Source organism: Nomia melanderi, chromosome 5 (assembly GCF_051020985.1).
Source record: "Nomia melanderi isolate GNS246 chromosome 5, iyNomMela1, whole genome shotgun sequence".
NCBI lineage: Eukaryota > Metazoa > Arthropoda > Insecta > Hymenoptera > Halictidae > Nomia > Nomia melanderi.
The window spans coordinates 2,469,976-2,496,483 of NC_135003.1; the positions used below are offsets into that span (position 1 = coordinate 2,469,976).

At 32.3% G+C, this 26,508-nt stretch overlaps 1 protein-coding gene and 1 long non-coding RNA gene across 10 annotated transcripts in view; one reads left to right on the plus strand and one right to left on the minus strand.

Moving 5' to 3' along the window:
* The window catches only part of LOC116424739 (myelin regulatory factor), a 112,890-nt gene that overhangs the window by 46,571 nt on the left and 39,811 nt on the right, over positions 1-26,508 (plus strand). The gene's annotated exons all lie outside the window — the stretch shown is intronic.
* On the minus strand, positions 3,807-6,522 carry LOC116424741 (uncharacterized). The gene is made up of 3 exons (XR_004234528.2): positions 6,233-6,522; positions 5,511-5,592; positions 3,807-5,379 (listed from the first exon to the last, which is right to left on the minus strand). It is a non-coding gene; the product is annotated as an uncharacterized LOC116424741 (long non-coding RNA).

Sequence of the window (26,508 nt, forward strand, 5' to 3'; positions counted from 1 at the left end):
GTAAATAACACCATCCTCGAATATTAATTAAAAGATTTACTTAAGAGAGTTTCTTCAAATCTCAAATATTTTACATTAATTTAATATTTCGTTTGAATTTGAATTATTTTACTCGATTTCGACAAACATTTTGTTGAATATTCATTATCCTAATCGAAACAGGCAATTGTTGGTACAGCAGTAGGTGAAGTTCGATCGTTAACACTAAAACTACCTAGCAGTTAAATAGAATTTTTCAAATTCGCTTATAGAAACCCCAAGAGTGCATTTATTGAGACTTTAACTGATTTCCAATTTAGTTAGCCCATTGCTACATCTATTCCTTTAACAGTTTCTCAGTGAAACATCTGTTATCTTTTTAATAACTGCAAAAAGAAGAAATTTGGAATGGATGATTTTGACCCGTCTGGTAGTTTTAGTGTTAAACTTACAATCGTGCACCCTCTCTCTTTTTACCGCTTCGACCTCCGATTTATACACAAGTCGGAATACCGTTAATAACTGACAATTCATGGATCTGTAATTGTAAGCTCGATCGTGCGTGTGCAGAGACGGCTTCATTCAATTATATATGTGTATAAATAGCAACGTGCCGGGTGAAAGGTGTGCAGGTGTGGTTAACGTAACCATGCACAATGCACAATCGCGAAACATTGAATAATTTGCGTTCCGAGAGGCCAATTACGGCCCTACAATGTAAGTATAAAAGGATTAGTTATCTCGGACGTTGAAAGAAATCTTTTCATGTCTGAACGTTTAAATGAATCCATGCTTTCATAGATTAATTTCCACAATCTGGGGATCAATAGAAGGTTTTTTCTTTAACGTTACAAGTATCGAATACTAAAGAAGATTTGTTTTTAATGTCTCGTAAAAATGATAAAAATTGGTACATCGAAATTTTATACCATTTTTAGTTTAACATGTGCTTGAATGAATAAAATTTATTAATTTTCTTTACAAGCATCATCATAATTTTAGTAAACGTTAAACATGGAGTTATTATGCAGTTACTTTGAACAGTTAGTTTTAGTGTAAACAATCTTATTATATTTTTTATTACCAGTTTGCTGTACATTTTTTAAAACATCAACTTCTATGCAGACATAAATATGAATGAACACTTAGTTAATAATAATAACTAATGAATAAGTACTCAAAGGTTTCTTAACAGATATAAGTGACAAATGACTCGATTTTTTGATAGATAAAAAGTTTTTTATTTATTTACATTTCATAATTTTTATATATTATTATATTTCATATTCTAACGTATTGGAATTATATTATAAATATAGCTATAGTATGTTGTTTCGTTACTTGGTTTCAATATTGAAAATTTTCATTATATATCACCTAAATGCCAACTATTTATAATTTACTATATAATTACTGTACATCGTGTATTATATATCTTCTATGGTAACGTAAATCTTTCTCCAGATCGTATTTAAATATTTATTACTTAAGACGTTAGAGAATCTTAAGACTGCTTAAGATGTTAAAAGATCATCTTCGCTTGAATATTCGTATTATCTTAGGATCCTGAATATTTTAAATAGTTTAGAATTGTCCAAGTTGTTAACCTCAATGCTGATCTTTGACATTAGGTATTTCAATTATGCAACTTTTGGTGTTATACGTTAAAAGTTCTGCTCGTATGAAATTGTAAGCTCCACGCATACCAACTAATATTTCCATGCAAAATAACTATGATTGTTTATATTCGCTGTCTAATTAAAATTAATCCAAGAAACTTGCTTACTTTAACACAATTTCTTGCGTTACCATACATTACTTTCCTACATAAGTATCTACCAAATTCAGCAGTTATTTTATTTGTAATAATTATATATTGTTTAATTAAAAAAACAATTTAGTAATAAACAAACTGATATTTCTATAATAACAATTATAACAAATAAATTCAAAACGCAGGCAATGAACTATCAGAGAAAGAGTTAACAATATTAATTCAACAAGTGCCAAGGATTTATTAGCGTTATTTAAATAAGAAGCACTAAATAATTGTTTAATTAATTACTATTACATTATATATTATAATGATATACATGATATATTATAATACCATTTTTAAATTTATGTCTAAGTAAAAATTTAATGTTTAAGAAAAATTTATTTCTTTGATACTTAGGGTCTATCGCATAATTACAAGTGTTACTGTACTCATAGATGTATACCAGTGTAACTCAGGTCTCATTAAAAAAATATGGGTTTGAGTATCAGATATTCCCACGTCGATCGTGAAATCACCGTACATTCGGATTCGCTAATAACGTTGCTGAATCATAATCCGCAACTGAAGCGAGCCTATTCTGCCATGTTGAAAGTTAATTTGCGTTTGTATTCTTAACGCGTGTTTAATTATTGGTAGAACCACAATTCCGTTAAGCTACTCGCTATGCGGGATCGTATGACGAAATTCAGCAGTGGATTCACACGCATCAGATAATATTTTTAATAAAACCCGATAAGAGTTGCGGTGATCGTCGGGAACAATGTATAGTTAGAATCAAAATCAGTGCACTCATTACAGACACAAAGTATTCAGATAAATATTCATGAATGTGTAAGTAAGAATATTTTTTATGAATAACAGTTATGAATATTTTATTCGTATGTAAATAATCAATTTTCTATACTTGTAAGCGCTAGATTTGTATAACATAGTCAAACAACATAGTAAAACTAAAATATGACAAAGTTCCTTTTCCCTTTTATTTACTATAACTTTTAATAGAAGAAAACAATTTCTATATAAATTTTATTCCTGGTAGTTAGTACTTGAATGGATGAATTTAGTGAATAGCAAATACCTATCTACTGATAAATCTCAACGAGATTTCAGCTTATAATCTGCAATTACATAAATTTAATGCTAAGGATATAGGAACTATTGAATACTATATTATTTAAACTTATACTCCTTATAGATTACAGTACACAGTGACTTTTATCTTGATAAATTTGGCGATGAAGATTTAAAATTGCAGATAATTAAATTCATTATCTGTATAAATAAATGAGGTAGATAGGTGAGTAAATAAATATACAAATGAAAAATGCATAAAGTGTTTCTTATGCTGTAAAAATTATCGATGACCTACGTTAGATATTTCAGTTAAATTATTTGACATTTAAGTTGTAGAAGGAATTACTGGATGACTCTAATATATGAGACCATTGCAAATGTTAATATTTTTCACACAAATTTAAAATGTAGAAGGTTGTTTGTTTTGAAAGGTGTTAAACTATGAATGATTAAAAGTTAAAGATTCAACCGAGTTAGATATTAAAAAGAAAACCAGTTAACTCGTCCAAAGTATTTGAATTCACTGTTCAGTAACACTTCACTTTATTTTTCGTTCAACTAATAATTCCTAAATTTAATTTATATTTATATGATCATAAATTATGTTGTATATGTTTATTATAACATAATCTTAGTTATTGAATATTTGTGATTGATTTATCACTCGATTAACAAGTTAATACAATTAAGACTTGGTTAACAAATCAAGATTTTTCCATAGATTTTATTGTGTTTTTCCCTCTTCCTTAATAATATGGTACTCTTTTTTTAGTCACATCTCCTGCATTATACATAGTTTTTCTAAACGGAAGAAAATTGAATTCTGATAATATAAGGCTTACAGCTGATAACTTTGAAACATGATGCACAACTTTAATCTATTGTATTTTACGTGTTTCTTGCAATTCTTATTAACATATGTAAAATTTTAATTTCAAAAAAATTTATTAACACATTTAAGGACATTACATATTCTACGCAAATATTTAATCTATTTCGTTTTATATTCATTACATTTTTTATATTTTTTTAATAGAAATTATTCACATTACGTCGCTTCTTATCTTATTATTTTTAATCTATTTCATGTTTGTACTAATTGGAACAGTTCTAACTGAACCAATTAAAATACAATCGAAACAGTTTGAAGTTGTAGAATTACTGTGTTTCTCATTTAGGAATATTATACAAGAAAGTTAAGTTTTTATTTTTGTCCCCTATTTTTCTCCAGAAAATATGATCATCGTAACAAAGAACTATTACGAATAATAAATGATATAAAATTGATTCTCCACGAAACATTAGTAAAAAAGTAATTATTATGTTAATATAAATAATAAACAATTTCTAATGTAAACTAAAATTTTGATGTTTAAACACAATAATATTATTTTCGACCATTAAATTTGTATCTGTACAGTTTATTAAATCATTCAGTGATAAAGATTATTTTTATTTGTTACTTATTACTATTCGATTAAGCGTCTATTTATCAAGAGGATAAAAACTGCCTGCAGATGTCATTTAAATGTTGGAAGCCGGAAAAAGTCGCATGGCAATCACACTTTTAAAATAACGGTGGAAATACTGACGCAAGCTGACTCCGGGAAAATGAAATTGGCGTCATTATCATTGGTCTTAACGTTATTGCGATTATCGGTTGTGTGTATCTGCATCGTGTGCATCTAGCGGCAATAATTCTCTAAGAACTGCTCCCTTCGCATTCCTGCCGGCTTTGTATTGGTTCCCGGAAAACTTTGAGAAGTCGTAAAAGACACGCGACTTCGCATACCAGACGCTTAGAAAATCTTTCAAAGTTTTCCCTCTTGTGGGGCAGAAAGCTCGCCCCGATGTTTTTAAGCACGTGAATTTTATTTTTTGATTTCTGTTTTTCTTCATTCTCATTTTTTGACGTTCTGTTGAATGCTTACTCTTCGAAAACAAGCGTCTTCGGAATACTACTATCATTAAAGGCATGTATTTAAAAAATGTCTTCAATTTTTTAGTTTTATAAGTATACCTTTAATTTTTTTAATTCAAAAAGTGAACATCGAAAATGTTTGAAACTTTTGGAAATGTTCCGTGTTGTTCGCTGTTATTGATTTACTATCTATTGAACTATGAAAACAGTGAAGTGCAGTTTCCATTATATATTGTACTTGTATATTAAAAAAAATAAATAGAAAAAGAAAGAAAGGAAATATAGGGAAAATATTTGTATTGTACAAATAAGCTTAATAATTTAGTAAAATACGTATTCAGGTATATAGGCACAGAGGATCTTCTTTACTTCGAAATTCGTGTATCGATGCGATCGAGGTTTGAAGTCAACGAATTTTTTCCGAGGCCGAGCCGTCGAACGCGAAGTTCGCTTCAGACACGAAACGATGATAGACACGTGCACGTGGACGTCAAACGTTCGAGCACGATAATACGGTTATCGGCGTACCTTGGGGAATTCATGCTTGTCCCGTAACAAAAAAGAAGAAAAATCTCCGATCGCATGTTCCATGATGCCACGTCCACACGCCAGCAATAGTTCGCCACTGGAAATAATGCTTTTGTAAAACGAACATTCACAAAGAGATTTCCGGAGAACAAAAGGGTAGCGAATAATTCGCGAACAATATCGCGATTACGTCTCAACAAAATACAATAGAGTTATGGACATATTTACCAAGTTATTTCACGTGTCCTTTTTTTCGATACATCCATTGCTGTTTGTGAATACGCGACAGTACTGCAGAGATCAAATCGAACTGAAATATGCAAAAAATGTCGCGTGAACAAATGTTGTGTTAAGTGTAATTTTTAAACGTGATTCTGGGAATTTTAATCTGTACGATTTTTATATATGGAATTGAAAATTATTGAAGTCTATCAGCCTGGAGAAAAGTAGAGAACAGATAAGCATAGGTATTTAAAAATTGATTTAGTTAGATTATAATAAACTAATTGAGATTATAATAAATGAATTATAATTAGAAACTGGAATAAAGCAATTTTTTTGTCACAGTAAAAATGAAACCGAAGTATCACTAATCATTGTTCATGCTAATACTTTCTTATGTTTTATAAATTTACAAATTCCATAAATGTATAAAAATCGGTTTCATTAAAATCCAGTAGATTTTACTAAAGTTACTCCGTTCCATCCACTCGATAAAAATCTCTGGATCATGGTCATTGTTGTATTACTCTGTTCGTTTAGAATTAAATATTCGTTTAAGTAAAAGTTAAGTTTGATTTTCAAAATAATAGAAAAATAGAGGAATTGATAATTTTTATAATTATCTTCATGATTCTCCAGGGTATTCGATGAAATAATTCGCACCTCGAACTCTGATATCTATTTTCACCCCTTTAATACTAACGATAACCGATAAAAACAATACCTACGTAAAATACTTTTGTAAGAATGATTTTCTGCCATAGTTTAATCTTTATGGACATCGTTATCGTATATTTCCTTGTAAAACCTGTCAGCTAGATTTACTAATGAGTCGCCTCTTTCTTCTCATATCTTTCTCTTCCTCTCTGACTTGATTTCTCGCATATCCATGTTAACCTCCAAAACCTGATTCAACCGCATTTCCAGCATTGCTACTGTTCGTCCGCGTCGACGATCCGCCAGCCAACGAGAAAAACTGCACTGCGCCCGGCCTCCACGCCGATCCGAAAGCTTCCAAGCCGTGACCTTAACTAACTGGAATTAGTATGGCAACGAGAAAATTGTCACGGTCATTAACTAATCATCCCACACACGGCCATGCGGGCTAACATAAAAGCCGCGTACGCGAAAATTAAATTCTCAAATGAAATGTAGCCGATCCTAGCCGATGCACTTGCCGTGACTTCGTCGATGCTCTTGTTCTCTGCGTCATCGACGAAAAAAAACATTTACGATCAATACCCTGCCCGGATTTCTGCTGCGAATTCTGAACATTCGAGCCAGATCATTTTTACGAGCCTTTGTGATCGGCGCAGTCCGCATTCCTTGATTCCGCTGAAAAAACGACTTCATCAATATAATTAAACTGCGAATTTGATATGCTTTTCGCGTGCTTTAATGTGTAAAACGCAATGCATTTTAACGAGCAGTCGGTTTTATTTTGACGTTTAAATCAATCAACTTTTTTAGGTAAAATAATAGTTAAAAATAACGTGCTCGCGCAATTGGATTTATTAGTAAAGGGTATACAGTTTTGATGTTCTCAGTTATTTGAACTCCGATAATTGTTAAAAGTTAAAAAAAATATGTTTCTCGTATTTTTGTAAAAACTACTTTCTATTGATCGGTCGCCTTGATATCTTGAAAGTGTTTTAAACCAATTTTCTTCTAATATTAATTTAAAGTATCATGATTGTAAAAAGAATTTATAGAACTATAACTGTTATCGAAAACGTTAACGAATAATATGGCACCGTAAAAATTTTTTTGAAGTATAAAAGATGCAAATTAAATCTGTATGTTTGTTTGATTCTTTTAAAAAGAAATTGTAAAGGTAACTTTAAAAAACCGCTTTTCGATCTAAAAATCTTTCAAGAGTTCCAGCATAGAATCGAATGCAACGAACCTAAAAATAACTCTTATAATTCCCATATAGCGTTATCGTATTAAATATTGCAGTTTGAATTATTCTTTAATCGAATATGAAACTGTCGACTCCGATTGCGATAATACCGGGCGTATTCCTTTTCGACCCTCGTGTTTACCTTGCAGTGCCATTCGAAAACAGACGCTTGACGTTTAATTCGCGAGAGATAACGCGCATTGCGTTACAATCGGCGATAAATCGTGTCGCGGATTTTCGTGTCGATGTGCTTCGTTACTGACGTACAAACAAATCAACGGTATAACGCGTGGAACGAGTGCCGAGATCGTTTCTAATCTCGATAAGCGGTCGATAAAAGCTCAAACGATGAGATCACTGTACCGTGGAAAATTCGGAAAAACTGAAAACAATTCTTGACGATTTCACGCCAATTATCGCTTACGTTAACACGAACAACCGCGCTTGTCAAAATGACGGGTTTCATTTTTTTTATTTCACAGTTACTGAAATTTTAAGAGCGTTAAATATCTGAAATGATCTGAAAAGTACATAGTTTCACTTCGCACCAAGCTAGTTGTCGTAGAGAAGTATAACAAAATATTATGGGTACGATTACAACAATATAAAACAAACTATGAAGAGAGAGTATGAATAATTGTGAAATCAAAATTTGCATTATTCGATTCCTTGTAACGATAATACTCTATATATTTGCATGTTGTGTTGTAAAAATTGAAATATACTCTGAAATTTGAATTCTATTATATGATTCTGCGTTATTTTGTGATACAATTTTCAGAATTTGACGTATAATCTCACGTATATCTCACTATTTTTAATGTGATAATATTAATATCCACGAAAAAATTACTTGGGTAACTTAATGCCACAATAGAACTATCACACTCGTTAAGATAATGGGTTTCAGTTTTCTCATTTCGCAATTATTGAAATCTTAAAATTGTTAAATATCCGAAATAATTTGAAAAATAAATACTTTTACTCTAATACTATAATCACTAAATGAAGAAACCGAAAAAACTTCTATTGTTACAATTTGTATAAGGATTACATATTAATCATGTTAAACCCTCGGTTGTTCTAGTATTGACGCTCGTAATTCTGCTGATTTGTAGACTTCGGTACCATGATTTGCCAATGAAACCCGATTCATTGAATATTCAAGAAGGTTTTCAGGAAGAATTGTACATTAGATTTTACATATACATACTTTTAATTCCATTTGTTATATGTATGCGTATATTTTTATACAATAAATTAGTAAATAAGAAAATATATAATGCTTCTTTTAAACTTCTTGTTTTACTTCTCATTAGATTTGTATAATTAGAAAATAAAATATTTTTATTTATATTCCTTATGTAATTCTAAATTTTTTAACCATTTTATATCAAAATTTTGCGTAGTTACTTTTTCACACTTTACCTACCAGCTTACTGAAATAAAGACGCGTCGTTAATATTAGCGACGTATTATTTTGATTAATTAGAGTAGGGAGTAATTTCAAAATAAATACTTGATGAGTATACACAGCTTATAATACTATCACCAACATGTGAATAGTAATACAATTGATACAATATTAGTTCAATCGGTAAGTAACAGTTTCGAAAAATTCCGATTGAAAAGAGTTCGCATAAAAAATCCGATTTTTCGGATGTTGATAAGTAAAATGTCAAAATCTTACAGAGAAAATGTGCTACAATAAAGTATACGAAACGCAGACCATATCCCTTTGTTTTATCCCATTGCAATTTACAACGATACTTATTAACAAACTCGCATCGAGAATTTTTGCAAAAACTTTCCTACAAAACGAGCTATTTAATAATATAAAAATATTTCAACATACATGTATTAAAACTGTGATAACCATTTTTATAATTAATAGATAATGTAATATATAATTTAGTATCGTAACACATTCGCATTGATGACGACGCTTACTATTTGAAATTGAGAATTCTCGTTTCTCGATGCGAATATATTGACATATTTTTAACACGTATAGTTTTTAAAAAAATTAATCTGCAGGAAAGCAAATGTTTAACTTCAAAGATATTTTTGCTTCAATAATAATACCCAAATATTCAGTTGCTTGTCACTTGAAATAATTCTATAGAATCTCATAAAGGAACTGATGTATACAATAATACACCCGAGCAATGTTGAGTATTCTAGCTGCTATCGTCATAAAAATTAATCCTTAAATCTGGACGGAGAATTGTGTGACCTACACACAGCTAACGTGACAGTCAACGTGTTAAAGACTCGCAGTTAGTACATGAAAATTCCACGGAACATTCGTGGTCGTCGCACTTTCAACCAGCGAAAGAAAAGAAGTCGCGTGCAAAAAGTCGCACGAGCAACTGGTATTTAAAAACTACATAAAACGCGCAGTCTACTTAGAGATTACCGCAGGAGTCAACTATAAAGACAGTGAGAATCATCATTCAAATAACGTTGTCATTAAATCTAACTTTATTCATCGGAGAGATTTTTAATAGCCTCGGTAGTAGAGAACTAAAATTACTTTTCTTTCGGACCCAGGAATTCACTGGAAAATATAAAATAAAATGGCAATTTGATAGTGAAATCTCTGGCCCATAAAGCACTCTCCGTTTTTTTTCATATTTACTGACAGATTTAAGGGCAACGGTATAAAATAAATTCTTTTTTCTATGTTCATGAATCTCGGCGAGTTGAGTTTACTCTTTTATTATAAAGAATCGTGGAATAAAAGTAAAATAGAATCGTATTTCTTGAAATAATAGTTTAGCGTGACCAATTCACGGCGGAAGCGGCAGTAAACGTGTCAAAGACTTACAGTAAATTCATGAAAATTTCAAAGTGCGTTGTGCACTTTCGACCGGCGAAAGAAAAGAAGAAGTTGTCGCGTCACGTGTCGGAAGGTATTTGAAAAATGCGAATTTTCTATTCTCGCCACCGACGCGTGTGTCGATTCTCCTTGGAAATTAATTCAATGGAATACTCTTTTTTACTAGCAACAGCTTTCGTCGAACGTTACAGAATGAATTTATTTAACACAGATCAAACCCTTACATTATTTAGTGAAAATCGTAATGATCTTTGAAAACTAAATTTAATAAGTAAAATTGCTTTGCTTTTCTTTCAAACCGATATTAAATGTTATGTTTTTTTTTTGTAAAAATTTAAGCTTAATAGTCAATATACACTTACAATAAATATAAAATTCTTTTCTTTCTGCTTAATTGTTATCTGCTTGTCTTATAATAGTGTGTTATATTCTTGATGGAAATTTCGAAAGAAGGTTAGCAAATGTAAATACCTTTACATTGATTTGGGTTGAAATTAAATACTTTTTTTTTATTATCAATTGTTAATCGTTAAAGTAAATTTAAGCATAAGACAAATAGAACTTTCCTATTTTTTAGTAAATTGTTAACGATGAAATAGTTCTAGCAAGCGTAGTTTCGAAAGAAATCGAGGAAGGGGTTAAGGATAATTCAGCTTTGAAGAGAATAATTGCGAAAAAATTTTAACACTAGGACAACCGAGCGTTTAACGTAATTAATATGGAATCCTTATACAAATTACAACAATAGATTTTTTTTTCGGTTTCTTCATTTAGCGATTATACATAGTATTAGAGTGAAAGTATTTATTTTTCAAATTATTTCGGATATTTAACAATTTTAAGATTTCAGTAATTGTGAAATAAGGTGAAAGCACTAGTAGTTGACCAGTTAAGAAAAATTTTCTGCGTGAGTAATAGTAAACGTTTTTTATTAAATAGAGGGACTCTATGCGTTAAAATGATGTTTGAACTTCTTACATTATGTAACAAGACGAACTTTTTTTAAATAGTTGTACTATTCGAATTTTATAAATATTTTTGAAAATTCAATACTTGCGTCAAAAGTTGACCATCATTTAAAACGACAAAAAACAGTAATTAACCATATGTTAGTTGTAATAATAATTATTATAACGACAACGTTCAGGAAATTACAATACGAAGGCATACAACTAATGCCAATGAAATAAATCGCAAGTTTTTACGATAAACAATTTAATTCGGGTGAAAGTGGTTTGGAATTGCGTTGGTAGATGCTGCAGCATATCTATCCTGCCATTATCGAAAAATTATTACTTGTAAAAATCTTATTTTTTACATTTTCCTGAAAAATAGTCAACTAATGATATCAGGTTAATTACTGATGCCTTTACCATATGAAAACTAAAATCCGCCATTTTGACGAGTGCGGTGGTTTTAGTGTTAAAGCAATGGGCTACATCTTTGCCGTCTAATGCCATCGCAATTCCGATTTCAAGCACTGGTATCTAAAATCGAACGCTACAAATGAATAATTACACTAACAACGAGAGATTCATATATAATTTTCTTCTTTTCTAGTATGTAAAACTTCGATGCGTAATTCATTTTTCTATAGAATGAATATTTATAAGTTTAAAAAATCTCCGACCGCAAAGGATTAAATCGGTGATATCATACACCAAGTTTTATCAGAAAAATATTTATTAATAGGAAGCTAATGGAAGTTTTTTGCATGTTTCAGTCGATTCTGATTTGTCACTAATATGTGGCTCGCTCTTTCGCTTCGTTTCCCGTTGCACAATGATACGGTTTTTCTGCTTTCTTCCTCGGCGAGTCACGCGGCTACCCGCTCGCTCGCGTGTAATGCAACGTTGATCAACGGTTACTCACTGTTTATTATCATCATGCACGGGCACGTGAACGCGAGTCGCTAATCCGTGTTCCCGTCTCGCGCCTCGATTCGGAGGAAAACATGATGGAAACCCGATTCCCTGTCCCCATGATGACGAGTGTTTATCGAAATCTTTGTTCGAATGTGTTTGTTCTTTAACGTGAGGTTGATGGACGTTTGTTGCACACTTCGTTTCATTGTTTCTGGAAATAATATATAGGTATTCTGTGCACAGATGCTTGAAATTGGATGGTTGAGAAAGGGATGAATTAGTGTACAGTCAGTTATGAATGTTTACATACATTATATCTGAATATTTACAAGAGAAATAAGAAATTTTGGTATACTATATGATGTTTGAAATTAAAGAGTTGAAGGAATTATTTCGAATACAGCCAGTCATAAAAACTTACATGGTTGATAAATTTCAAATATTTAAAAAAGAAATTTAAAAATTTTGATATATTTTTAACATTATTTATTTATTCGGTAAATTTAGTGATGTTTTGAAAGAAGTGGGAACATTCTCCTCATTTATTATTCGGATTATACAAATAAATCGCAAACACAAGGTTATAGAAATGGTGATTCAGATATTATGCAGTTATTAAGGGCATGTTATTATTTTTTATGTTTTTAGAAAATCTGAATACATAAAAATTCAGAGTCTATTCATAATGTTCTATCAACGTTCTGGTCTTATTGTTTCTTGGGAAGTTTTGCAACGTATAAATGCATGAAGATCTGCAGTCTTATAATTACATCAAATTTAACGAGTCGAGTCAGCGAGTGTAAACAATGCACGCGATGCTCACTGGAGTAGGAACACAGTGGTATCATTATATTACTCAAATATTGCAAAAAATGCTTAATCGTTAGAAAATTACTTCTATTTATTTCGCAAAGTGTGAAATTATTTATTATTATTCCATAAAACGTTAGTATACTTTATAAGAATAAAAGAGCTAAAACGATGTATATTTTGTGCAGTTTAATAATTTCATTTAGTTCGTGTAATGATTTTAACTATTGTGTTGTGTGTAAGAGAAAGTGTGCACCTATATACGGAAAACATTATTGCATTAGAAGTTGTGGGAAAGAATATAATAAGGTGCATAAGAGTATTAAATTGCAAATAGGTCAAATTAATAGAAAACTATAAGGATACGTGAAACAATTCAAGAGATATACAATCGCTTACTAACAATGCAGCATTAAAGATTTCTAGAAGCTTTAGATATCGTTGATCGTTTATTTCATGGAAAGTCTAATACGTATTATCGATTGGTTTAGAAGTAAAAGAAAGAAAGTAAAAGAAGGTTTAGAAGTAAAAGAAAGTAAAGGAATTTTATATTAAACATTCCAATATTAACATCTTTGAGAAAAATGCGAAGAAAAACAATAACGATTACTTTTAATCAAGTAAATGTAGAAATAAAAAAATCTATATCATAAATAAAAGTAAGATAAAAATTATTTATTAACCTGCGATGCACACATCCGTCATCCACATTTTCAATTAATGTTTTTATATTACAAATTTTAATAATTACAGAATGTTTCATGTATGAATCAGCCATCTTTATCATAAATAAAAAGTACGTGTACAGCATGATTTCTTAACTCGCAAAGTTTACAGTTTAATATGATACCGTATTGGTTAAGCATTTTACATACGTGATTTTGTTCCGTTTTGACGTATAATAATTTATTATTCGTAAACCAAACAAGCATAATATTTCTCGTTCGACTTTTTCGAGATAAAAATCTCAAAGATAAAAATTCTTTAAACACATGTCATAAAAGATAACAGCATTAAACGTAATATGAAAAACCGAAGAAAAGACATTCATTTTATCGTTACCTTCTTTTATATTATTCAGTAAAATTCTTTTCTTTATTCTAAAATAAAAAGTTGCGCGCATTTAATCTATTAACTGTGAAATCTAGTTTTTAAAATTTCTGATGGGTATGTAATAAAATCAAGGAATGACGAGTATACGCGTCAAACACAGAACAAAACCAATAATATATTTTAACGAATTTTAACTAATATTTAACGATTTACGCAAACTTTTTTTATTTATTTTTAAATTAGTACAGTATTTACGTGGTAGTTTTTATGCGCGATCTAAATATAGTAAAATCGAATAAGATGTGCTTTCGTTTCCTGAAATGTCATTATTATTATCTCTTTTGTTTGGCTACGTGAAATAAATATGTATTTTTAAAACTTATACTACCTTTTTTTCTAATATTTTGTTTTCTCTTGTACCGACAGACTTTATTTACTCAATTTTCATTCGCATAGACCGAATCCACGTGAAACGGATTTTTGCGTAAATTCAGGATCCAGTGTATACAGATTTTTGAAACTAAATTCCACAATTAACAAGTTAACACATTGCGGACCAGTAGTTTTGTAGCTAACTTTACCCAGTATCCAGGTCTGTTTCTCTTGAACGGGTACAAAAAAAGGCGTTACATAAATGTTAAATGCATGAGAATTCCCGTGATTGGCCACAAGTTTTGGGACAGAAAACACAGGAATTCTCTTGATCCATCTGCAACATGTTAAGCGAAGAAATTAAGCTTGAGTTATGAAAAATGGACATAAGGAAACGACCAGACAGAGGTATCAGGTAAGTGAGAGACTGCTAATCTTCTCAAAGCTGGCATCAACGGTAGCTTTAATTGTTTGATACATACAGTGTATGTAGCGTCCGATATTTGCGACGGTCAATGTTTCATATTTTGTGCAAAGAAGAGTAAATTACATCTACGTATGTTTTCATTTAATTTATGTATAACTTTAATATATTTTTTCCGGATTATTATTTATATTTTGCAAGGACAATATGTTATATTTAATAAAATATTGTAACCATGGAGAGTGTTGTTGAAAGAAATGCTGGTAGCGAATAGGTTAAACATATAGAAACATATCCCAATGTGAATCTGTTGAACTCCGTCAGATTCAATCGTCAACGTCTTACCATACAATTTACTGTTGCCCTGTATAATTCAGTAGCGAACGGGACGGACAACAAAAGAAAGGGAAGAAATCTGGTGCGCTTAATAGGTATTATAAACGACAGTCCGCGTAATTAGAGGTCCCCCCGGGGGCAAATAGGTGGCCATTTAACCGGGAGCAAACATTTACATATTATCGGCCGGTCTGCGCGCTCGTCGCGGAAAGAATTTCGAAATGGGGCCCTGGGAATGATCGCTGGGTGCCACGTCGCTCGTGTGTAACGGTAATGGAACCGGAGGGGTTGATAGAACACACGCGGCCGCTTAATGCGTGCGATTACACGCACCCGTGGGTTCACGCACGCGACCGTTCGCTTCGTTCGGACTCTGCGAACGTCGAGCAGGTGGTTAACAGATGAATTTCATTCGAATAATTTTCGCTGTTTCCTTTTTAGCAGAATTACGTATAATAGCTAATCCTAGGTAAGTAACTAAAGTTACATTAGCGTTAATCAGTAACTAAACATTCGAGTCATAGACTAAAGACGGATTAAAGAAATGCATATTTTTATGTTTCTTCTATTAATTTCAAGCAAAGCAGTACAGTTTAAGAGATACATTATTGCATACTAATTAGAAATTAGAAAAGCGTTCAAAATTAACGTTTGCAGTGTTTGCAGATGTTAACACTAAAATTACCTAGCAGTTGAATTGAGGTTTTGAAATTCCTATATAGAAAACTCCAAGAGTGCATCTATTGAGACTTTAATTGATTTACAATTCAGTTTGCATATTGCTAAGTCAATTTTATTAATAATTTCTCGAAGGAATGTCTGTTATTTTTTTAATAATTGCGAAAAGAAGAAATCAGGAATAGGTCATTTTGACCCGTTTGGTAGTTTTAGTGTTGAAGGTGTATTTCTAAATTCAAATTTGTGAAAGTGGCGGAAGTCGGCAGACTTTTTAGACCAATGTTTGGTTATCTAAGATTAAACTGTGTATGTATATGCAAATTCAAATGTTTTTAAATGTAATTGGAGGAATAGAATTTCGATAGAAAATGGTTTTTCTTAATAAATGTTATAAAAAGTACTGCGGTTTGGATATTTTAGATATGTTTTTGTATAATATATATCCTGTGTGATTTTGAAAATTTACAATTTTTCATAAATCCATTTTCATTCACAGTCTAATAATAGTATTAATATTCAAAACGAATAAAATTACGGTCAACGTTTTGTAACGATGAACCTTGATGGTATACATAGTTTGCAATCTACTAATAGAAGTAGGTATGTCGGTCTAATAAAATGCAAGACTTACTGGTTGAATAAGTAAAAAAAGGAAGAGTCATTGGAAGATGAAGTTGGACGTGACGAGTTAACTCGTTTTACTTGGTTAGAGAGGTAATCGTGCGTGTAGCTTTGAAAATAATGTATCTTGCTTATTGTATTCCATTTTTAAAACAGTATTTAAAAAAGATATTTTATTTGTAGGAAACTGTAAATATTTCCTGTATTCTTTGATGTGCTCTTATTTATCTCAAGATATATGTGTGAAACATATAAACATTTGCAGTATAATAATAATAATAATAATAATAATAATAATAATAATAATAATAATAATAATAACGAAGCGCAGAAATTTAAACTCTTTAGTTTAATTTTTCTGTCAAATTTTTTATTTTTCTATACATGTTATTTGTCATAAAGAACACTAATTTCTTTAATAGTGAGTCTAATCATTGTAATAGTGTTTGTTGGCAGTTTTTCAGTTAACACGTTAACTGTGATGCCGGTTTTTGGGGACTGGCACTGAACTTTCCGTTTACGTGGCGCTGGTTACGTGGGATCGACGATAAAAAATTTAAAATATAATAGTATAGGATTGAAATCATATTTCAAAACAAGTAATATATTCTTTTTGAGTGGATTTCATTGAAACACATTAAAGGAAGATAAACTTTTCTTGGATAAGAATTATAATAATAAATAGAATAGAATTGTAATAAAAAGTGACTACCTTTTTGGTCCAATTTATAGCTATGTATTTTCCATCAAATTTTTTCTCTATTTACATGACTCATAAACGAAATGTTCGCTGAAATTAACGGCCGCAGCGAGCGTGTTAATCTGTGTTTTTAAGAGTCTAACTAAGAATTCCAAACTCCGTTTTCTCCATTTTTCATTGTGATTCAAATCACTTTTAGTGGAATGTTGTCAATGCGAACCAAGCGACCCCAAAAAAGTGGCGACGTTTGTTCAAATTCTCATTTCTTTCTTCTGCTTCGTGTTGCAGTAACAGGAAACCACAAATGGACAGTGGTCCCGGAACCACTAAATCACCAGAAAGATCTCCGACGATATTCGGTTAAACTTTTAACGATCTCTGGCAAAAACTTTGTTCCACTTCCCTCTCGAAAAATAATTATTCCCGCTGATTTCACTGTACAATTTCCATGAAAAATTTTGACAATGTGAATTAATACAGACTGACGGCTATTTGTGAAATATTTCATTAAACTCGATTATAAAAAAATAACAAGTATTTGACAATTTTTTCTATGGTTTGAATACTAATTAATAGTTAAAACATGTATATAATAAACAATAAATTGAATAAAATGTTATGATAAATAATATCTTGGGAGTCGCCGCTTTAAAATATACGCAAAAATATTTAAAAATTAAATTAAACATTTTTTCATCGTTTATTTCATTTATTTCGATAGCACAGTATAATTTCTTCTTACAAATTTAATTTTGTGTAACTTGTTTTACTGCGACTGTATCATAACGTTTCCGGAAGTTACAAAGTTAATTACTCTTCTTCAAACAATCCGTTGACTGACGATGAAGGATGGATCGCTTTCATGGTTAAACTCGGAGTGGATTTTTAAATTAATATAACGAATTAGGCTGGCCCTGACAATTAGACTGGAGTTTATTTGTGGATTTCGTGTCGGCCAGTTATTCCCGTTCGTGCATTGCGGATAGCTCTAAATGTTAGCCATTAGTGGCCGTAATTGGTAATCGATGTCGCTCGGCCCGTTTCGATATTCATTCCTATCAAGGAAGCTTGTTCTCCAATACCGAACCGCAAGCAAAGAGCCAGCAATGGCGAAGAATACGCCGAGGATACATTGCAGGTATAATAACACGTAATTATCCATTTTTATTTATGGCTAGAGGAAAGAGAAGTGTCTGTTGGCAAATACGAATGACACAAGGGTAATGAAAAGAAAAAAACACTGCAGAAAAATTTGGTGAAGTCAATGAAGAAACACGTAGAACGTTTCTTACACGTTGCAATACATAATTCCTTTTATTTTCCAACAATACATTTCCACTTGTTTAATATTTTTTCACTGTATTCAATGCAAATTACTCTTAAGTCATGAAGTTGATAAAATTTCGCCAGGAAAACTTTTGATCTCTAAAACTTTGAGTGTTTAGTATAGATAGCCCTTTTACAACATGGTTTTGCTCTAACACGATAAGAAAATTGCGAAAACCTTTATATAACACTGTACTTCTACAGCACTAGGTAACATGATTTTTGTTTAACATATTTAAAAACTAAATTACCTTAGAATAACAAGGTTTCACACAACACGGCATTGTCTAGGAACCAATCTACCGTGTTATAGGAAGGTTACCTGTATTTTTAAACTTCGTTCCAGTATGATTACAATATACAAGCAACTATAAAGACAGAGTATGAATAATTATGAAATAAAAATTTGCATCATTCGATATCGTGCGAGATAATACTCTATATATTTGCATGTATTGTAAAAGTTAAAATATACTTTGAAATTTGAATTCTGTTATATAATTTTTCGTTAATTTATGAAACGATTTTCAGGACTTTTCCAGAACAATTTGACGTATACTTCATTAAAGTCTCTACAATTATTCATATAAATTTGTATTAAAAAACATTACTTAAATAAGTTAATGCCTCTTTAATACTAAACTATTACACCCGTCAAAATGATGGGTTTCAATATTTTTATTTCGCAATGATCGTTATCTTAATGTACGAAGTAGAAAGTACTCGAATATATGAAGAAATCGAGAAAAATCTATTGTTGCAATTTTTATAAGGATTACATATTAATCATGTTAAACGCTCGGTCATTCTAGTGTTAATTGTACTCATCATTGTTTCAGTGTTTTAAAAATTCTACACTTGTTATATTCCTCGAGAAATATATATTTTATCACATATTTGATCAATTCTTGACCATCTAAAATACAAGAACATAAAAATTAATTTTAATCGAAGAAAAGTAAATGATGGTTAGTCTAGGAGTCCAAAAAGGACGTAGAAACTAACGTCAGTGATATATTTACTGATGGGATTGCACGAAGTTACCCTCCCTTGCTTGAAGATCCGTGGAAGCGCCGCCCTCTGACGCAGGGGAAGAACCAAGTTCACCAACAAGAATGGTGGATGTACGAAGCGCATTAAAGAAGTAAATAGAATGATACTCTGAAAATTCTTGTGAACACAATAGCTCCGATCTTAGTAAATAACACAATGTAAATTCTTCCACGGATGAGATTTAATTTATTCGCAATGTTCGAGCCTATTGATTTTTAATGGCAAGTGTTTATTACATGGCGCGCCTACAGCTGAGTGAATGGTAACTTCATTTAATCAAATTTATGAGATTCCGGTATGTAATTTTCATATAAATCTTCGCCACCCAACGGTGATTATTTAAAACTGCTAATGACAATCTATTTCTAGTAATGGGGAACGTTTCTCCTGAACATCTGTATGAATCACTTTGGCGACGTTTATTGGATGTAAATAGGAAGTTACGTTGTTGTATATTCTCGACGCATAGTTTATTTAAAACATAAACATTCGTTCTTTTTGGATTTCCTGTTATATTATGCTTATTTGATTCTTCACAAGAAGGAATTTGTTCTGAAGCCTTAAAAAGTATACATAAGGAAAACAATGTAATATAGAGGAAAATTATAATTCTAAATGGTACCTAAAACTGGTTCATAAGGCAAGAAAATATTAAAAGGAAAGTGATGATTGTTTCATTTTTAAAATTCAATAATTTTATATAAAGGATTAAACATTTCTGGAAAATAAACTTATTAAAGACGAATACCAATCCGAAAGTAGATACCTTCATCATCATTCATCAAACCAAAAAAATGTTAAAGAATTAAACAAAATTGAAATTGTAAAAAAGTAAACACATACGTTGAAAATTACTTTTTATTTCATACGTGTTAAGCATGTCCTTTTATTGTCCTTTTGTCATATTCAATTGTATCTCCTATTATTAGTTTAAATTATTTAGAAAACTGATTCTTTCAAACCTTCAATAATCGTTTCAAAAATTGAGCATATATTAAAGAATAGATATGAAGAATTGAGTGTGTAGAATAATTTTTAATACTAATATAATATACATTATACCAAATTATGAATAAACGTTAACACTAAATCTATTAGGCGGTTCGAAATAACAAAACCTTGACAAGTGCATTCTTGTTATTCGTATTACATGAAAACAATACAAATCAGTCAATTTGACTACTCGACAATTTAATCCTCAATATAATACAATTAATTTCGTACACCCCGTATAAAGTCGGAAGATTCTGGAGCAGTTTGATACGATGCCGCGATCGAAGGGGTTGCATGCCCCCTGGCTTCCTCGCCCCGCGTCGTCAATCTTCCTGGTAAGCACCGCCCTCGCGCCACCACTGCTAACCCCCACCAAGTCCAGGACATGGTGGTGGCACGAACGACCCTCGTCGATACGAGGAGGGCCACGATAATGCCATTTCGTTTCGCCACGGGAAAACAAGGGCCGTGAAATATACTTCTTTCACCGGCACGAATTCTCCTCGCCTTTTGTCACCCTTCGGTTCGAATCCAAAATATCATCGATCCAACGATTATCTCGTACGATGGTCCCAGGCTACTTCACGCGACTATAAGTGTTCTCCGATAAACAGTGGCACCCGAAAACACGGCTACAAATATTCGAAGTGAAGAATAGAAATGGTTCGATATTCGGCCGAGGAGATGTTACAAAAATAAAAGTGGTTCGATTCGCGACACGCGATGCACAAGAACGTCCCAGAGGGCTGGGTCACGAAGAGCTGGATCGGTTAACGAGAATCGCGAACTGTTTCGGATGAAATGTCGCGATCGGGGTGAATGGATTCGTAACGATGATCGGACACCTGGGACATTAATTATGTAGTGGTTCCGTGTGCTCGTGATCCGCATTAAGACGTTCCCTCGAGAGTGATCGGGTTTCGCACATCGCGCGCATCATGGAGTTCCCGTGGACTCTGCAACACCAGGCCGCCGATCCGGTCCAAAATGGACGCGGCCATCCGAGCGAGCATCACGAGGACTCCGGGATTAATCAGGCGGCCACGCGTCGGCTGTTGGCTGTAGCAGGTAATATCGGTACGAATCGGGTCGCGAACAGGTACAGTGCGGGATGAAAGTATTTGCATGTAGGAGGAGTCCGAGGAAAGTGAAATAATTTCGCTTGAATGAATATTGTGCAGTGTTGGTGGTAACGGTTTATGTCAGTGAATATGTAATGCCGAGGATTATCTATTATAATGTGTTCATTAATTTGGCTGACGTATTAGTACGTAATTGGATTTATTGATGAATATAATTGAATATAATGAATATATGACATGAAAGAATAATTTTCATGTACGCTATGAAAATTCATTTTGGTTGATGAATTTCTTCCTTCGGTATATCGTAAAGTAGTCATTTGCGTAATTACAATCTTATGAATTTTTATTTACATTTGTTAGTAAATTACTGGATGTAAGCTGTTTTTTAATATTTGTTTGAATGTTGTACAAATTTCTTCGTAATAAAGTTATTTATTCATTAATCATAACCATTTTCGTTATCATGTTTTCACGGCACAGATACTTTTGTTTCTCACTGTATGCCGAGACCGGATCGTGAAAACCGGTACCGAAATTTTGGAAAAAATTTTCTGACCGCTTTGCGATGGAAACTGGAGCACTTCGGGAGACCGGTTGTTAAATATCAACAGCGATATCGTTGCAATATATTCCAGATTTTCGTAATGACGAAACCATTTGTCCCCGATACCGGTATCGCTAGTTTCAGAGTTTTAGGCCCCACTAATATTAATATAGATACTTGGAAGTGGAGCTGCTGATTAACGAGTATACATTTATAGCAAATGCGGTAACCTAGAAATTAGTATAATTAAAAGCATAGCACAGTTTAACAACATTCCTAGTTTATTTATACTCTGACTCGCACATCCGGGTGGCCATATTATTTTTGTCCACGCAGGTGCTGTGTAATTTTTATCTTCAAAGGTAACCGGGTAATTGCCGAGGAGTTAGATAACTGAATTATTTCTCGATTAACGGAATAACTTTTATTTAATTGGATAGCCAGATAATTTTTATTTTCGTCAAATGGATTAACTGGGTAATGTTGATGTACTCGAGCAGTTAGATAATTTTCATATAGCCAGGTAATCAAATAACTTTTATTCAATTGTGTATATAATTTTTATCCACTTGGATAAACAGATATTTTGTGTCCCCACGCGTAGACAGATAATTTTCGTGTATTCAGTCAGCTTAATAGTTATTGTGAAAAGAAATAACGGAATCATTTTTGTGTATTAATTTTTAAATTAACTAATTTCTTCCTACGTACCAGAGTAACTTTTGATTTTCCTGATAGCCGGTTGATTTTTTGTGGAAACCAGATAGTTCGACTATTTGAGTTACATACATATGTGTGTACCATAGTCGAAATCAGTAGCCTTATCTCGAGACTCTCTTCAAAGAGATGCAAGTGCCTGATGCTCACCATCTTCCTGCATTTCCAATGAACGAACAATGCTAGGAAGTTTAAGCGTTTATTATGACTTCCCGCGGAGCTATAGCTTTACAGAACGATTGCATTGTTTCCACGTGTAATGTTGTGCAATTGCATAAATAGCTCGTCGAAATTTTCATTAAGTCGTTAACTGCGCTGCATTTTAACAACAACGAATGGTGCTTGTGACTATTTTCAGAGTTAACAGAAAATATTGTAATCATTATTAGAAGTAAAGAAACGTAGAGATTATAATTGCTCGCACCGAGTTCATTATTTAAAGTGAAATGATTTGTCAGTCTCTGTTGTAACGTAGAAATTGGCTTGCTACCATTGGAACGGATACTGTGTTCGCGTTTACCACGGTTCGGAGGTGCTTCTAGAAAATTAGATTATTATGTCCCAGCGAAACAATGGAGAAATGTGGCTCCGCCACTCTCTCCGATTATTAACGGAACTGTTTTTATTGTTATCGAAATGGCCATCAACAGAAATCCGCAGGTCCGCGCGCTGTACCCGTGCGAAACATCCGGGAAGTAATTTGCGTTTCAGGAGATAAATTATAACGCGACGTCGAATTCACATCTTTTGCGTACGATCTGTACTGTGCTTTCAAATTTTAGTCATAAAAATGGTAATTTGAGGGTACTACTTCGAGATATGATAAGTGTCTTTAATTAGCATTTAAGTATTCTAGGAACAAAGAGTGCAGGATGAACTAGGACGATGAAATAGAAATTAAAAAGATATAATGTAACAAAAATTACAACAGAAATTACAAAATGGAAAGTAACAATATGAAATGAAGAAATACAACGCGTGAATAACAAAGTGTTAGACACGAATGATCTAATACGCAAACGCTAAATCACTATTTCGCTTGTTAGTCGCTGTAGTCTAAAAGTCGCCCTGGCTGTCACGCTCTATATACTCATTTATTCTCTCTCTCTCTCTCTCTCTCTCTCTCTCTCTCTCTCTCTCTCTCTCTCTATTTCTCTTGCACTTATGCATTTGCCCTTCGAGTTGCTTACTGTTCAGAGTTCATTGTTTTCCGCGTTTCGGTTATTCCTACCGTTTTTCCATTGAAGGCAATGATCTCCGGACGCTTCGTACAATGACGGTTGGTTTATGTCTACAATTTTTCGGAAGGCGACGGCTTTCCGAGTTCACTGCCCTCCATCATATGTTCGTTACCGTTGACAATTGTCATTTGCCTGCTCTTAGAATATCGTCCCACGATGTTCAATTCACGGAAGTAATTCGAACGATCATTTACGTACAGACATTCATAAAGATCCACTTTCCAGCCAATAAAAGTCAAATACCGTTTCCAGGTACACCGGAAGTAACATTCAGTAAAAATTTATGTTTACGATAGTTAAATAATTATTCGATAAAAATCAACGTTAGAAAATTATGGATATGAAACACGCGTTTTTGAAAACTACTTGAACGTCTTCGCCACGTGTTTACATACATATTTTCCTTCAGTAAAATTCCATTATTTGTATCTTTACTATCAATCTTTAAAAATATCGTTTTACAAACAAATTCCATTACTTGTATCTTTACTATTAATCTTTAAAAATATCGTTTTACAAATAAATTCCATTACTTGTATCTTTACTATTAATCTTTAAAAATATCGTTTTACTCGTAACCATTTCGATTCTACAGAGTGTCTACCTATTCTCGATTTGGCGCATATTTTTAACAAACTCTGTCAAATAATAGACCGTTTCGCCGAGTCATATTCAATACACTTTCCCGTGCTGGTTCCCCCATCAATTAAACATTTCTTTTTATAATCGAAGAACTGGAAGCAAGGACAGTTAAAAATGACCACATCCGGGATTCTAGTATCGATCATTAATCACTACGTGACACTCTTTCAACACCGGTTCCCGTGCTCGATTGACCGTCGTCATCGAGCAAAAACGTGTCGCACACGTTTATCGCTCGAAATCGCTTAGATTGCGTGTACTCGAGGGGTGGAACACCTGTCGGTGGCCCGATCGTCTCACCGTGACCATCAAATTACCGTGAAAACAGAGAAAAAAGGAGAGAACGAAGGAAAGAATGAAAAGTTGCGAGTCGAAGCTCGCGTTCCCCGATCGTTTAGGCGAGTAACAGCGAGTTCGGCAGCTGCGCTCACCCCTGCCGACAATTAAGGGGGTGAAATCGACGATTCGGCTCTATTAACTTCCTCCGTTTAAACGCCCCTCTTGTCCTGGTGTATATCATACGCGATCGTCGAAGTCTCACGGGTCAGCTGGTTGAAAAGCGATTTCGTGGACAATTACCCGGTGTGGTTCAACACGCGCGCGTATGCATTATATATTCCGCTGACAGGTGATCATCGACATTTTAATACAACAGAAGGAATTCCGCTTTTTCTATTACGCGTAGGAGCTGCCAGTTATTTTATTTTATGGAATCAATGCAGGTAGTTTAATTATTATGTTGACAATTGAAATGTCTGCATTTATCCAAGTTTTAGTATTACAATATTTTTGTGTAAATTCTTCATTTTTGAAATAAATGTGGACGTAAAAGTGTTAAAGGAAATGGAAATACAAAGTAGTTTTTAAATAATGTAAATCCAAAATAATTTCAAAAGAAATGGAATACAGAATAATTTTAAAAAAATAGAAATTCAAAGCAATTTGAAAGAAATTGAAAATCCAAAACGATTTGGAAGAAATTGGAAATCCAAAGTAATTTTTTTTAATTTTTATGAGAACAGAACAAAATTGCGCTAAAGAATATTTCAAAATGAGTACTTCAGTACTTACTTCGTTGTTAACATACGAGTTAATTGTTTAATTTCCAACCGGAAAACATATTTGACGCACGTGTAAGTTATACATTCCAGAGATAGGTGATCATCGACATTTTATTACAACAGAAGGAATTTCGTTTCTGTTACGCGTAGGACGAATCGAAATGTAAATTTAAAACAGAATTGTACTAAACTTTGTAAGGCCGGGGGAACATTTTTTGTGAAATAAAGCGCTTTTATATATTTATAGCTACCATAATTTTTTGTAAAAGTGATGTTAATTTTATAATTAAATAGTGCCGAAATATATTTGAAACATTATTCAAAATTTTTATTTCATAATGTAATGTATTTATGCGTCAGATACAGTGGTTACAATCGATGCATCTATATATCCGACTTATATGTTTGATTATATTTAATTAGTACAGTAAAGTCTGGCGTGTTCAAATTGTTTGGCAGGCAAAAATGTTTTGATAAATAAACTTTCAGATGGCACTACAGTTTTCTGTTACTAAGTTGGATTTATAACTATTAAAAAAATTGTTCACATAAAAAATGTGTGTATATATAAAAACTGAAGTATTTAGGTAAACAAAATAAAGAATGTATAATAATTTCAATATTTCATATTTATACGTTGAATTATGTATCGTGCCAGTACTTTTATCTATCACTTCAATTAACAAAATTAAATTTACACATTTGATTATCAAAAATTATTCTCAGAGAAATAAATTA